We start from the raw sequence: 15,192 nt of genomic DNA on the forward strand, positions 1-15,192 counted from the left end.
AAAATCCCAAATTTCGCAAAATTTTCATGGTGCGATCGAATGCCAATCATGCGCGTTCGAACGACCTGACTTGAATTTCATGTGCGCTCGAATGGCTAAAAATTATTCTCTGTATTTTCGCACGCTCTTCGAATAGCTATAAGCTGTGTTCAAACGCCCAAAAACTGCTCTTGGAATTTTTGAATGCTATTCGAACACTACGACTTAAAAGGTTGTTCTTAAGGTGTTTATAGTGGTTTTCATACCTTCCATCTCTCTTGTACAACATGTCCCCGATCTTTGTATGGGTCTAGCCTGCCATGTTGATAAGGAGGACTCTATGGTAGGTTCTGCTCTAGGGTCAACTTGTTCGAGCCATGGTCTACCCAAAACATGGGTGGTGCAAGCCAAGGTCTTAGTGCATGCAATTTTAAGTCATGGCTTGACTGCGGATAGTCTAAGGAAGGTGTTGGTGGTGATGGCTGACCAAAAGTGCCTAGATCACTGTCGATAAAAAACTAAGGTTTTGATCTTTATTTTCCACTGCATCTTAGAAAGATGACAATAGGCCCGTCACTAGGGGATACTTCGATGTCACGTCGGTGGTGGACGGTTTGTAGAGATGGTAGGAGCTCCACTGCAACCAAATGTGGTGCTTTGGTCGCAGCTTGGCTCGATACTTCCCCTCTCTTACATTTTGGACTTCCATGCTGTGGGGAGGTTGCTTCCACTATGGCCGATAGCACTAGTGGTGCAGGGGGTAGAGGGAGACTAGTAGGATCTTTGCCAAGGTCTATTGCCAATGGTGCCGAGGAAACCTCCACAAATATGGAGAATGCATGCATTCTTGTTCCTCCATGGCCACGATCTCCCACAGATTAGCTTTGGATCACATGTTCATCATTGTCCAAGAAATCTCGGCTCTAATATCATTGTTACAAACCAAATTGAAACAATCTAGATGTAAGAAAACTATGAAAATTTATATGGTGCATCGGAAGTTGGGATTTAATAGTTTTAGTTTCACATGAATCGGAGGTCGCGATGAAATGATATAAATAAAATAGTGGAGGAAGATTAGAATGGACTAGATTGGTAATTATCTAAAGAAACTGTTGGAAAACTGTTCAAATGAGATTGATCTGTTCGAATATAATTTTTTAGAGAGTAAATTATATCCAACGTTTGAAACTAGTTTGAATGATTTACAAAAACAGTTGTTTTCTGTTAGGAAAAAGGTTCCATTTTGTCCAAAAGGTGCCATTTCGAATGAGTCTCTCTTGCTACGAAAAAATGTCTATTTTATCTCAAAAACTTTTAAATAAAAAGGTAAAGAGCATCTAAAGAATGTAAAAAGTAATCATACTCTTGATCCTCTTCTTTCATACAAAAGAATTGATTTTTAATTTTCTTCTTGATCTTTGGGTTGGTGATTGGTTTTCAAAATCCTTAAAAACTTGATTCTAGAGGCATTATACCCCGAAGATAAAATTTTCAAGAGTCCATTTGTACCTTGATAGGAAAATTACTATTATTTTTAAAGAAGCTTATAGCATCTTGCCTAAATAAAACGCAAATCTCTGTTTTTGATTTCCACTACTTTACAAATTTTCCAAAAAAATTAAGATAGTAAATTTTCATCATTATGGTCTTAAATAATCCTATAGATTATTGTGACGTTATGTCTTTACCCAATAAATATCTTTGGAAGAAAGCTATGGATAATGAAATTGAATCTATTAGGAATAATAAGACCTGGGTGTTAGCAGATTTACCTCCTAATACTAAACATATAGAATGTAAATGGGTATTTACTAAGAAATTTAAATCACATGGAAGTATTGAAAAATATAAGGCTAGATCAGTAGCCAAGGGTTATAGTTAAAGAGAATGATTTCATTATTTTAAGACTTTTCCACTTGTAACAAGGATTGTTTCTATTAGAGTTATGTTTGCTATTGCTTCTATCTGTAATTTAGAAGTTTATCAAATGGATATTAAAATAAATTTTTAAATGGTGAATTAGAAGAAGATATTTATATTGAGCAACTGGAAGGTTATGTGATAAATGCTTAGAAAATAAGGTTTGTAAATTAAATAGAGCTCTTTATATTTTAAAGTAGACACTTAGACAATGGTATAAAAAATTTTAAATATAAAGCTCCATTTATTTAAGTCAAGTCCGGTTTTCGAGCCCAGAAGTGAAGAGTGTTAAAGTATAACATAATAAAACATTATTCTATCTATCAACGATGGACGTGTCACAAACACGGATCATGCTGACCACCCGCCACTACGGCATGCCATATGCTGCCGCACTTGTCAGCCGTGCCGTAAGAGGAGAGAGAAAAAAAAGGATACTCACCTTCACCTTCGCCTTCGCCGTTGCCGTCACCTCTCGCTGATCGCCCCTCGCCTTCGTCATTACTCAATCTCACATCGGGTGGCCTAGCATTACACGTAGGGGTGAAAACGGATCGGATACGGCTCGGATAGTGCTCAACCCATATCCAGATCCATATTTTTTATCCGGATACGGATTCGGATACGGATATTTGACGGATAGCAAAAATTAAAACCATATCCTAAGAAAACAGATACGGATAATTTTCGGATACGAATCGGATAGTTTTCGGATACGGATCGGATAGTGTTCGGATAAATTTTCGGATCTTAAACAAATACGTATCAAATTTTAAACAAATTAATATGAACTTACTACGAATATTAATCAAGTCTAAAACCATTCAAATACAATTTGAACAAAACTTAAAAGTATTTGAGAACTGATTCATCGGCAAAAAGATAGTAACGGTGCAAAAAAAAAACAAAAGAAATTATAGACTTTAAACAAACATAATGTGCATAAACTAATGATCTATACCTTGATCAAAAAATTACAACAACAACAGTAACGAGATTCTAACTTTGTCAACCATAAAAGCAAATATAACATTGTTGCACAAATTCACATTGTCAACCATAAAAGCAAATATAATATCCTGGTACAAGTTCACATTGTCAACCATAAAAGTAAATAAATTATCCTAACACAAGTTCACATTGTCAACCATAAAAGTAAATAAATTATCCTAACACAAGTTCACATTGTCAACCATAAAAGTAAATAAATTATCCTAACACAAGTTCACATTATCAACCACAAAAGCAATTAAAATATCCATCAAAATAAAGTTTAGAGTTGATACAAGTTTACATGAACTTCAAAATTATCAACATCCCAAAGTTAGAGGAACAAAACATCAAAACATCCAACCATTCAAACAACCCTCCTCTTCAAGTGCATCTGCAAAATAAATGAAACTAAATTAACCAACTTAAAAGTAATATAAAGAAACTAGATTAATCAACTTAAAATATAAAGTGAAAAATACTTACAATATGATTACTCCCCCTTTAAATCAACATCTTCAGATTGTTCAACATCATGAATAATTGATGCTATTTGTCCTAATAAGAAAAAAGTATATGAACATTAGTAAACAATACTATTTTATAAAATACTATCGAATATTATAATCATTACCTTTTCTTTTAGATCTTATCCAATCTTGAGTGCATACTAAAGCTTCCACTGATTCGGGATCCAACTTGCTACGATAAACATCAACTACTCGGCCACCTGTACTAAATGCAGATTCAGATGCAACTGTGGCGACTGGAATTGCTAATACATCACGAGCAACTCGTGATAATATATGATACTTTCCACTACCTTCTGTCTTCCACCAAGATAATAAATCAAATTTACTGTCATTACGTTGCCATAAAAGTGAGGCATCCTCAATATATTGATCCAAATCTGTCTTAATAGATTGTTGTTGACATTCCTCACTTAAAAATTGCTCTAAATCTTCATCAACATCAAAATCAACTCTACCACTCTGCAACACTTGGCTATTATTTATATTCACATCCGGATCAGACGTGGAAGAAAATTTGCTATTATTTATTATTATACAAATTCCTTATGACTTCACGAACTTCCTCAAGTTCCTTAACACCACCAAGAGGATAAATTTTAGGAAAGTAATACACCATAAGTTTCATTTTGTACCGAAGATCCAAAAATGAAGCCAGTGCTAGTATAAGATTACATTGCTTCCAATATTTATCAAATTTGTCTTGCATTGATGTTGCCATAGAAAGAACAAGTTCATCAAAACTTTTGCACCATTCTTTAATTTGCAACTGAATAGCACAAAATTCTTTGAAAAATAAGTTAGCTGTCGGATATGAAGTTCCTGAAAGCAATTCAGTAATCGTATGGAATGTTTTCAAACATTTGCATAACACTGCTGCTTTATCCCATTGCTCATTTGTTGGACATGCAGCAAATTTAATTGGATCAGCACAATAAAGTCTCTTAAATGCATTGCTATAATATATAGCATCTTTAAGCATCAAATATGTAGAATTCCATCTTGTAGATACATCAATTGAAAGAGACTTATTGGTATCTAAATTGCATTCTCTTGCTCTTTTGAGAAACTCCTCCCATTGCAAAGGTGAATTTTTGAGAATTATAATAATATGACGAATATTCTCCACTACATCTTTTATTTTCTTCAAACCATCTTGCACAACTAAATTAATAATATGTGTGGCGCATCTAACATGAAAAAATATGCCATCACAAACAAGAGCTTGTTGTCCATTCAGCCGAGTAACCACATCTTTAACACAAACATCATTAGCTCGATCATTATCTAAAGTTAATGAAAAGAGCTTCATGTCAATATTCCAATCAATCATATTCTTTAGAAATGCTTGACAGAGATTCAACCATGTATGTCTTCCTTCTAAATGCATAAAATTTATGATTCTTTTCTGAATACTCCATTCATCATCAATGAAATGTATTGTAACACACAAATATCCTTTATTTTGTCTAGAAGTCCAGAGATCCATGGTAGCACTCATACGGCATGAAAGTGAAGTAAACATATCATACAAAATCTTCTTTTGCTCAACATATAGTTCCAAGATCTCTTTTTTGATAGTAATCCGTGACTTTGTTGGAAAAGCAGGCCGTAGAGATTTTATAAAGTCAATAAAATACTCATGCTCTACAATAGAGAAAGGATATTCATGCATTACTATTGCCATGATAAGTTTTCTTTGACTTGTTTTTTCATTATATTTGTATGACTCTAACATTCCATCTTCTCCAACTTTTGTGAGATTGAGTACCATTTGCCCTCTATCTCTATTATGCTTGTTCTTATAATAGTTCCTCAAGTGTGATGTTCCCATAGAACTTTCCCCACTAAATTGCTTTCGATAATATTTACATATTGCCTTGTACTTGCGAATTATTTTTCCATCAATTACTTCTGTCTCTTCAATTTTCTCAAAATTATTCCGGACATCCGATGTCAACTTCTTCTTCTTTGTTCTATCATCATTAAAAACACTACTTGAGGTGTCACCTTGAACTGATGCACTTGTAGATGCCATTGACTCCTAAACATGGATATTAAAACTAATTACAGCTAAAACATTAAAGATTAAAGCATAAAAGAGAGAATACATTAAATACAAATATTCTTACCAGTCTAATAATTTTTGAAAACTAATTATTCTTCCAAATAATTTGGACCAAATTGCAAAAATATCAGACGAGAGGAGAGAAAATAACTAGCTGCAAAATATGCAAACAGAGGTAATTTAGTCAAGCATGTAAAACATAAATGCCATGCATGTAAAACATATGTCATTATTAATGTAATACTTCTACTATAAGAGAATATGTTTTCAAGGAATTAGACTACAAATTCTATGATAAAACTATGAAAAAAGTTGCAACACTTTTAAGCAAAATTAATGCAACTAGTTACTACTATGAACGATGGACCCAGGATGCAAGACATGGATAAGACATGATACAAATACATTGATAAGGTAAATCTTCAAGTTTGATGTGTAACAATCTTTAATTATACATGTGAGACAAATGGTTGTAGGGTTTACAAAGATTTTTAAATCTATTTTCTCTTGAACAAATCTTGTCCCTTTGATTTCCTTAAAATGAAATATTGATAGGCAGAAAGTCTATTGTTCTTCCATTCTGAAAGAGTGCTCTTAGATTGAAAAGCTCAATTGAAATCAACAATGCCCTGTTTTTTGCTTAGGTTACCTAGAGACTAGATAAAAGTTAAATATACTAGTTTGTTATGAACTCAGACATGCTAATAGTAGGTCTACTTAGATAAGTAACAGGAATAGTCTTGTCAGGAGAGGTATATTAACCTTTATTTTTTGCAATAATTTAAGTAAAAATTGAATAATGAAGTAATATGTTTCGTGGATTACTTGTCTAGTACTTCATATTAAGAAATTAAATGGTAGTCTCACTTGTTTGCATCATATTATCATATATGGATGATCTGAGTGAATGATACAGTGAAACTTCAAGAAGAGATACTCTAATGACTTAAATGACACTACTTCTGATGAATAAATAAATAAATAAATTTAAAGAGAAAGTGTATAGTTATTTCGTGATAAATTCTGAAAATAAAGGGGTAACATGAGTTTAACTTAAACAGGTGATTCTTTTTACTTAAATATTGTAACTCAGTCAAAAGGGGTAACATGAGATTAATGATCAGTTGCCATCCTTGACTAAAATACAAACATTAACCACATCAAATAGCCCACCTCACAATTATAATGTATTTATTTTGTTCATTTTTGTCTCGTTTGATTAATTTTTGGGTTAGTCCTTCACACCCGTCACTCTAACTGTTCATGATAACATATAAGATTAGTATCTTGTCATATTTAGCAGTGGATTAGGTTTATCATACCCATGAGATAGACTTCAGTTGAATTATATCTTGATATTTATATCAATGTGATGTATAGATATTTATAAGTTTAAGGCGTACTAAATGGTTACTCATCAATTGAATTACTCTCTAATTTAAAACAAATTAAATGTAATGCGTAGAAAATCTTAGAGCTAATGCAGGCTAATCCATGCAAGTTAATGCATCAATTACATACATCCAATAGTTTTGAGGAAGGGCCGGAGGAGGGAGGGCCGGTGGAGGAGAGCCGAGGTCGACGAGGGAGGGCCGGTGGAGGAGAGCCGAGGTCGACGAGGGAGGGCCGGTGGAGGAGAGCCGAGGTCGACGAGGAAGGGCCGGAGGAGGGAGGCGGTGAAAATGGGTGAGCCGGTGAGGCCGTGAGGGCTAGCAGTGAGGGCGGCGCCGCGGGTAGCAGTGCGGTTGATGGAGATTTGGGGGAGGAGATGGTGAGTAGATGAGAGATAGAGGTAGGGTTTAACTTTAGTTGGGTATTTATTAAGCGGGTAAACGGATATCCGTTATCCGAATCCGTATCCGATAAAATCAACTAAACCCGTATCCGTATCCGGATCCGGATTTTTTTCTAAAGGCTATCCGTATCCGGATCCGGATCCGGATATTTTTGGAAATAGCTATCCGTATCCGTATCCGAATCCGGATCGGATAGCGGGTCGGGTCGGACTTAATCCGACCCGTTTTCACCCCTAATTACACGCCATTACTGAAAATATCAAAATTATATTGCGGAACCTCGCAGCCATCGTGTGCATGCTAAAAATTCCAACATTAGCAAATCCAATTACGGCTATGTTGCCTCAACTAGGAGCTAGGGAAACCCTTGTCCAAAATGAACCATTGCTGTCACCACCCATCGGCCCTAGAGGACCTTACTAGGGCCCCTATGATCTACCAAGGGGTGCAGAAGGGGCGTGTCCAAATCTCAATCTCAACCGCACTGAGATAGATGCGAGTTGGCCAAATTGGGATGATCCCGATTGGCGTGACGAGAGAGATGATCAGAGGTGCCAAGAAAACATGTATAGATTCTACATCTTTTGCCATTGGACCTAAACTCGTATATGATATGGAGCGATAATCATATACACAGAAGAATGGCGAGGCTCGAGTTCTCTAAGTTCCAAGGAGGTAATCCTTTGGATTGGATTTTTTGTGCTAAACAATTTCTTATGTATCAAGGAACAGCAGAAGACGCGAAAGTGTTATTGGCAAGCTTCCATTTGGAAAGCATGGCATTACATTGGAAACAATTCATGAGTGCCCACTAGATGTTCGATGGATGGTTGGCATTCGTAAACACCCTATCTAGGCGTTTTGGAACTGCGAGCTTTGAGGACTACAATGCCACTTTATCAAAGCTGGTCCAAAAGACATTAATTGCTACCTACCAGTAGTCGGTGTCGACTATAATGGTCACAAGAAATTCTAATCAACACTTTTAATTCTGAGTTATGCGAGGAGATATGGGCTGATGTACTCTCTCTATGACCTAGGACCTTGAGCGAGGCCTTTAAAGATGCAACTAGGATGGACCAGAAGCATCAAGCCTTGAAGAATGCTACCAAGCTCGGCTGGAACAACAAGTTTGCGCCACGGGCAATCGGGGCGATTGGCGTACAGAGTACGGCTGTGGGAGCATCAGTGACCACAACAGGGCCACGGGTTGTTCCAAGGCTTGTACCAAGAGTATGAGGAGGTGGAGCACCCCCCAAGGTCCATACTTTTACACCTGCACAAGTGGAATAGTGACGAGCCAAGGGGTTATGTTTTAGATGGGACGAGAGGTTCACTCCGATCCATCGTTGCACTAAGGCGACAAGTAGCGTTATATTGATCGATGGGCATGAGGATGACACAAAGGTACCAGCCAAGATATCATGTATACGTATTCTGGCATGAGCGCCCCGAAGACCTTATGGGTGGATAAGCTAGTCAAGAAATAGTGTGTGCGTCTCCTCATCGACATAGGAAGCATGCACAATTTCTTGGAAAAGCAACTCGTGCGAAGAATTGGACTTGAGGTGGAGCCCACCATCGACTTCAAAGTGACTATCGGCGACGGCACCAAAACTCTGAGCTAACAACATATGTAGGAGTGTCTCCATCCAGGTGCAAGGTCACAACTTCATTGTGTATTTGTATCCATTGGCTCTTTGAGGAGCGGATGTGGTCTTAGGTACTCAATGGCTCAAAGCCTTAGCCTAGTGACCTTTGATTTTTCACAAATACGGCCGGCTCACTTTTCAGCGAGACGGACGGGTCGTACAGCTTGACGTGGTTCGGACACAGCCAAGCTCCACTCTTCATCAATTGATTGGAGCTCCCCAAGTTGGCAAGCCATCATACTTCCTCTAGATTGCACTAACCGAACCTGAGACCTTTCTTAGCTTAGGTACACGTGATGATCTAGAGCTTGTTGTTGACTGACTTTGCTACTCTATTTGAGGTTCCACAAGGACTCTCACTCGTAAGACACACTAATCATAGGATTGAGATCATTCCAGGGGCAGAACCATCCAACATTCGGCCATACAGTTATCCTCACATCTAGAAATAGGAGATATCGAGATTGGTTGCTGAGATGCTGGAGCAGAGTATTATCTAGCCGAGTCAGAGTTCTTATTTATCGCCGGTGCTACTGGTGCGAAAGAAGGATGAGAGCTAGCATTTTTGTGTAGACTATCGTGCATTGAACACTATCACTATCAAGGATTGGTACCCGATACCCATCATAGAAGAGCTGTTGGACGAATTGATAGGAGCATCATATTTCAGCAAGCTCAATCTCCGCGTCAGTTATGATCAGATTCATGTGCGAGCAGAGGACGTTCACAAAATTACATTTCAAACTCAAGACGGATAGTAGGAGTTTCGAGTAATGCCATTTGGTTTAACAAACACACCAGCAACTTTCTACGGGTTGATGAATAATATATTCCGCCCACTCCTTAGGTGGTATTTTTTTTATGACATCTTGGTGTATAGCAGGACCTGGAAGGAGCACTTAGTTCACCTACGCTCAGTGTCAGGACTGTTGGCGGATCACTCCTTAAAGGTGAAGAAAAGCAAATGCCTTTAAGGAGAGCACAAAGAGTACCTTGGCTATAAAATTTCAGTAGAGGGTGTGGCAGCCGACCCAAGCAAGGTGTCATGTATGCTTGGGTGGCCGTAACCAACAACGGTTTGTGAGCTGTGGAGGTTCCTAGGCCTAACATGGTACTATTGAAAATTTGTGGCAAACTATGGGAAAATTATGGCACCCCTCACTTTATTGCTGAAGAAGGATGCCTTCCAGTGGACCAAGATAGCGACAAAAGAATTTGAGGAGCTGAAGACCGCCATGGCGACTGTACAGGTGTTGGCGCTACCCGATTTCATAAAACCATTTGTGATCGAGTGCGATGCATCCGGGTCAGGTATTGGGGCTGTTCTTATACAGTCCGAGAGACTTATTGCTTATCTCAGCAAGGCTTTATTAGAGAGGTCGTACCAGCTTTTTACATACGAACAAGAGATGCTCGCCGTCCTGCATATAGTGACCAAGTGGAGACCATATTTGATCGGACGACGGTTTGTGATCCAAATGAATCAGCGAAGTTTGTCATTCTTTAGTGGGTTCACACTCTGGCGCAAAAGAGATGGGTCACCAAACTACTAGGATATGACTACGAGTTGTAGTATAAGAAGGGGACGAAAAATAGGGTGGCAGATGCACTCTCACAGTAGCTCGCGCTCGCTGAGCTTGTGGCCTATTTAACACCCATATTTCACTTTCTTGTTGATTTGAGGACTGCAGGCGCTGTGGATCTAGAGGTGTCCAGGTTGATACACGAGCTGGAGAGTGACCCCATGAGTCACTTAGAGCTCGAGAGTAGAGGAGGACTGTTGTTGGATCACGGGCACATCCGAGTACCCGGTGATGATGACGGAGGTGACTCATGGATTTCTTCCATTCCACACTAGAGGCGAGACATGAGGGCCTCTTGAGGACCTACAAGAGGCTCTCCAAGAGTGCTACATGGGCTGGAATGAAGAAGGAGCTAAAGAGATTCGTGTGGAATTGTGATATTTATCAGCGGGTAAAGACCGATTCCTTGAGGCCGACTGGACTACTATAGCCTTTGCCCGTTTTGGAGCGCATCTGGGAGGATATCTCCATGGACATCATTGATCATTTCCTTCATTTCACACCTTAAGGACAAGGTGACGAAAGCATGTTGGATTGATATGACTGGGATTAGACCTAGTTATCTCGAGTTGAGTTTCTTTTATTTTCTTTCTGGAATAAATTTTTTTCTAATGGTCACATTCGAACGCAAGGAAGTCGCATTCGAACGCCTACATTCGAATGCCCACATACGTTCGCAAATATAGAGAACGTATTTAGCGTGTTCGATGTTGCGTTCGAACGCCCCCAATCAAACGCCTATATACATTCACAAATACTACGTTCGAACGCGCTCGGCGAATCTGCACTATTTCTAGGGCTTTCCTTTGACTGTTTGGCTTATTAAGTTAGCTTCTAAATATGTAGAAGGCAACCTTATGATTACTGAATGAATTGAGTTTTTTCTCCAAATTTTCTCCTCTCCTCTCTTATTCTCTCCTACGACAGCTATACCGCCTTTAATCTCCTCGACTGGCCTATTCCCCTAGACCCTTAGTGAAGACTCTCTTCTTCCTCTTCTTCTACTCTCCGTAATACCCAACTATTCCCCATATAAATATATGGAGTGCAGTCCTAATTGTTTAAGCTTGGAATATTAAGTTTAGCTAAGTTAAGTCTATTTACTTTGCATTACTTTCAATCGTAGCCGTCTATTTTTCCTAAGAGTATTTCTAAGTTAGAAACTCTATCTCCACTTTCAAACCTAAGCTACCATCTATCTTCATGAGCCACCCACTCATACGATTGTCCACCACCACCCTTGGTCGCCCGCCACCTTTCGACGATGGTCGTAATGTCGGATATTTACTAATCTGTCCCTTTCTGACCTATGTCTATTGTTTTACTTTTATCTTTTCATCTTGGCATTCGATTTATATGAAATTAAAATCATTAGATAACTCGTGAGGTTACCCCCACAAAAATTTCCATAATTTTTTAACGTTTAAATCGGTCCAGATTTCATTTGTAACAAGTAACTTTTTTTATATTGTTTATGTTTGTCTAAATTCTTCGATGAAGAATTATTATTTATTGCTCATACTTGTGGTATTAATTTGGATAATACTAAAGAAGAAAAAAAATATGGAGAATTTGAGAATTTTAAAGACCCTTGAGAGTGAAATGGTAGAAAATTATATGGATTCTCTTGGTTGGACTAGAAAGACGGAAGGGGGTTAGCTAAGTCAATAATAAAATGTATTTTCTAAAATATTAGAGGTATGATAAAACTAGAAATAAAGAAAAAGAGTCAATGAGCTTATTCTGCATGAAGTTCTAGATTTTGTGTGTATTTAAGAAACTAAATATGAGAATTGTAAATATAGGGCGCTAATGACTATACGAGGAGGTTGGATCAACGGTTGGTCATATTTGCCTTCAGTAGATACATCTTGGGGAGTCCTTATTTATGTTAATGATGAGAAGTTAGAAGTGCTGGATTGGAAGAAAGAAGTCATGCTCTTTTTATTAGTGTTTAGCAAAGAGCGATGTTAAGTGTGGGCCTTAACTAATATTTATGGGTATCAGGAGTGGTGTAATATAAAATTTTATTAAGAAGAGTTTAAAGATAACAAAAACTGGAATGAAAATTATTGGTTGCTGGGTGGTGGTTTTAATACTATCAAATTTAAAAAGAATAGGAAAGAAAAAAAATTTAGCAATAAAGATAGGAGAATTTTTTATGTAGCGATCAATAAGTTGAAAGTTCACGAGCTGAAATATTCAAGGATAATATGAGAGAGTGTTATGTTTTTACTCTATTGGATTGAGTTTTTTTTACTTTCACTAATTGAGAGAATTTATCTACTGACAATAGTTATGGTTTTACTAAGAATTTACTATGATCATGTGCCTCAGTTAGTTGACATTGGGCCATTAGTTTCAAATCTTATTTTCTCAGGTTGGATCATTTTTTGTTTTATAAGATAGATGATAATGAGCTAAAAATATGATGATCTCATGAGATTGAAAAGGCTTCTGCAATTGAGGTATGGATTGAAATTTAAAAAATTAAGACAAAAATATAAGATGATAAAGTAAGAGTTTAAAAGAGAGATGATTAGGCTTAAAAATATACTTTGATTTAGATTGTGAATTAGCTTGACCTATTGGAGGAGAATAGAAACCTAAATTAGGAGTTTAACAAAAAAAATGCTGCACAATTATATTAGTTGTATAAAACAGAGATGAAGTGACAGTAAAGATCTATGCTATTAAAGTTGACTTTAAGGAGATATCAATACATCTTTTTTTTTTATTTTATAAAATGATCAATGGGAGGAAAATAAGGAATAATATTTTTCTTTCCATTCAGATTGAAGGGGAGCAATTTGTCCATTAATTATAGAAAGATGAGTGACTAGGATAGATTAGGGCAGGATAAAGAGTTGCTCATTTTAGTGAAGATGAAATACATGTGATTTATTTTTTTGTTGCTATGGCTGAAAATAAGACTCTGGGACTAGATAAATTTAGTATGAAATTCTTTCATCATTTTTCGAACATTATTAAGAAGGAAATGATTAAATTTGTTCATAGCTTTCTATAAAAGAGAATGTTATTTGCATAGACTCAACTATATTATGATCTATTTGATTATGTTATTTGCATAAACTCAACTATATTATGATCTATTTGATTATGTTATTTGCATAAACTCAACTATATTATGATCTATGTGATTCCAAAGAATAATTGGGCTGACAAAATTAACATACTTTAGACCTATTAACTTGTTAAATTGCAGTTATAAAATAATTATAACAGCTCTTACTAATAGACTTTCGTAGGTAATTGATGAGTTAATTGCTAATTATCAAAGTGCCTTCATTAAATGTAGATATATTTTGGACAACATGATTAGTGCTTATGAAATATATTTTGGAGTTAAAAAAAAAAATGAATGAGAGTGTCATGTTAAAACTGGACTTTTGAGAAGGCTTACGATAAAGTGATATGAAATTTTTTAACTGATGTTCTCAAATAAAGAGGTTGCTTCCTAGATGATTTTAAATCAGATGTTAAATAAGATAAAATAATAGGGGTTGATTTCTAGATTGGGATTGAGAAAATAATATTATTAATTCTTAGTGCTGATGATACATTATTATTTCTAAGGACCGACAACAAAGATGTTGTAGTTCTGAAATTTTTGCTTTATAACTTTGAAGCAATATTTGGTTTAAAAATATAACTTTGAGAAGAGCTGTTTGATATATTAGGAAAAAAATAAAGAAAAAAATAGAAAAAAATATTTTGAATTGTAAAGTATAGGAATTGTTGATTAAGTATTTATGGCTTTCTTTAGACAATAGTAAGTCAAGAAAGAAGAACTAATTGTCTCATATTTGAGAAAGTTGAAGAAGAAGTTTGTTAGATGAAACTGATAAAGTAGTTTGGAGGGGAAGTTTGTGGAGTGGAAATAAAGAAACAAGAGCTAATTAATTTTGTGACTATTAATTATAATTAAGAGGTTAGACTGAATGATAAAAATATAGTGATCTTAATTTGAAAATATTAACACTCGTTCCTCCATAGATTTCAAAATACACCATAGTGAACAATTACGAATCATTAGTAATAATTAGTTTCTTAAAGTTTGCAAGTTCCTTCTACGTATTTTTTTCTTTATAGTTTGCATGTTTCCAACACTATATTAACTTGATTTAAGATATTTTGATTAAAGTAAAGCATAACTATACTAGTTTAAAAGTTATTTCACGTCGAGACGCTACGTCAGCAAGAAGTTGTCAAAAATGGTCGCCGGTGTTTGGGCCAAACTTCCGATCCGTATTCCCCCCCCCAACTACTCAAAACTGACGACCAGTATAAGAATTACCGGACAACCACGGCTCTCTCTCTCTCCCTCGCCGCCTGCGGTTTCTGGCACGGAAAGCGACCCCTTCCATTTTGACTTATCCACTCTCTCCCATTTCAAAATGATACCACACTGCACGCCGCACACGTGGCGGATCCTCGACATCCCCTCTCCTCCCCCATGCTACATGATGCCCCATACATCCCCCTCCCCCATACGCTCGCATACATGATGTGACTCGTCAACATACGGCTACGTGATGGATGATGCATCATCCATCCATCGTCCATGCCCATCCCATGGGCCTCGAATGACATTTGGGCCTTAACTATTAGATATATTTTCAATTTATTTTCTTTTCTGAGAAAATGGAA

The sequence above is a fragment of the Typha angustifolia genome, chromosome 2, assembly GCF_048772165.1.
Source record: "Typha angustifolia cultivar Huaian chromosome 2, ASM4877216v1, whole genome shotgun sequence".
NCBI classification, from domain to species: Eukaryota; Viridiplantae; Streptophyta; class Magnoliopsida; order Poales; family Typhaceae; genus Typha; species Typha angustifolia.